This window comes from Sapajus apella, unplaced genomic scaffold (genome assembly GCF_009761245.1).
Source record: "Sapajus apella isolate SASKATOON/1434 unplaced genomic scaffold, GSC_monkey_1.0 scaffold141, whole genome shotgun sequence".
Classification (NCBI taxonomy): Eukaryota; Metazoa; Chordata; class Mammalia; order Primates; family Cebidae; genus Sapajus; species Sapajus apella.
In genome coordinates, this window is record NW_022437081.1 from 1,653,002 (window position 1) to 1,655,124 (window position 2,123).

Consider the following 2,123-nt stretch of genomic DNA (forward strand, 5'->3'; position numbering starts at 1 on the left):
TGTTTGTGTGTGTGTATACATAGATACATGTGTATGTATTAATTATTCACATCCATTTTAAACATGAAGAAACTGAGGGTTCTGGGGATCTGTTGTATAGCACAATCATTATGGTTAATAATGCCATATTGTTTGCTTGAAATTTTGTAAGAGAGCAGATCTCAAATGATCTTTTTTTTTTTTGTATGTACTAGATTAAACTAGTGCAATTTTATTAAATTTTGGGATATACATTTTCAATTTGCTACTGTCACAAAGGGAATTAGACAATACATTCTGTCATATTGTTCATAAACTTCACAACAAGACTATAGTAGTGCCATGGAAGAGAAGAGTTCCGGTTTTAATCCCACTTTACAGCTAATAACCAGTATTTATGGTTTCTCATCTGTCAAGCACTATTCTAAGCTCTTTTAAAATATTCAGTCTTCACAGTCCTATAGGCCATTATCTCCATTTTACAAAACAAAGATTCAAGTAAATTATCCAAGGTTACAGAGCCACTGCTGCAATCAGGATTTAAATGTTTCTATGCACTGGTCTTAATCACTGCCTCTTAAATCAGATGCAGGCCAGTACCCAGCACCTAGGAGGATGTGTGAATACCTCCTATTCACTCAACCTAACGTTGTCTTTAGTGCTTCTCTGTCGGTCTTAAAATTCCTCCTGCACCCCTGCCTCCATTTGCAGATCTTCAAGGTAAACCTTTCCACTTTTACCATAAGTCCAAATCCTTGTTTCCTCTGAACTGGTTCCAGCCTTTAAAATGCCCTATTCCCCACATGTTAAAAATATAAGAAGCCCTTACTGTGGTACCTGTTAGCCTTTTATGTCATGGTACCCTAATCAAGGCAGGCCAATCACCTCCAACACAGCTGCTCCAACTTGCCTCAGCTTATACTTACTATTCCAAACTGCCTCTGCTGCCACTTGAGCTCACTCTTGCACATCCTTTCCAACTGCATACAGCAGTCTACACCACAAACTCATCTTTGATTTCATACAATCTCGTTGCTTTCTTGTTCTGCCCGCTGTGGGCTTAACCATACTGTCCTCTACTACTTAGTATAAGCCCTGCTCCCAGGCCTCCATTAACTTGCACACTCAAGCTGATTACATACATATATTTAACAGTACAGTTTTACACAGAATGCTAAGAGCACTTTTCTTCATATTTTACAGAAGGGCTTGAAACATACGGACTTTCTATTAGTAACCATACGATAGCACATCCAAATCTAATTCCTAAATAGATGATGCATGATAATTTGTTTGGAATTTAAAGGCTTAATGGCAATAATCAGGGGAGGAAAAGTTTATTTTACACAACTGACCAAAAAATAAATTCAAGAAATAGTGAATAGAATTTAATATGGTCTCATGCACCCTGAAGGAGGGGGTGCCCGATTTGGAGGGGTAATTGCTATGTCCAAGTAATCTCCTATCTGGAACTTCTGTGACTGCAGCGTCATGAAATCATCAGTCCCCTTTCTGCCAGACATGGTGCTGCCAATCTCCTTAACTCGATAGCCAGGTCTTTTAACATCTGTAAAAACGATTGCAAAATTGAAGTGAGTGCCTTTCTTTCTAGCTTCTGGGTAGACTTCTTTTACTAAGCTTGTCAGTTCTTTCAAGGTTGCATCCATCCAAGTGTAGATCTGCAACTCGCTGGACGGTACGTTTCACCGGGAGAACTCGTCCATTCGGTGGTGGCGGCCGTTGTTGGTGGTGAAGACCCGCAGCAGCAGCGGGCATGTCTTCTCGAGGTCGATTGGCTTCTCTGGCTCCTTCTTAATTTCCTCCTGGGTAACGCGCGATTCCACCGCCATCTTCCTCCTACGGCCCGCGAGGCGCTCCTCAAATGATCTTAAGACACACACATAATGACAACTATGTGTGGCAAATGATGTGTTAATTAATTTGATTTTGGTAATTATACAATATACACATATATGAAATCATGTTGTATACCTTGAATCTATACCATTTTTATTTGTCAATTATACCTCAATTGAGTTGGAAAAAAATTGGAGTGATTATTATACCACATTAAATAGATGTTACAAATGCCTAATATGCTAAACTATCTCTTACCACAGGCTGATCCATGCTCAATAAATAGT

At 39.3% G+C, this 2,123-nt stretch overlaps 1 pseudogene across 1 annotated transcript; it reads right to left on the minus strand.

Moving 5' to 3' along the window:
• Positions 1–317: 317 nt before the first annotated feature.
• LOC116540505 lies at positions 318–1,853 on the minus strand (annotated as a pseudogene). Its single transcript, XR_004264473.1, has one exon. The product of XR_004264473.1 is annotated as a histone deacetylase complex subunit SAP18 pseudogene (transcript).
• Between the last annotated feature and the right edge of the window lie 270 nt (positions 1,854–2,123).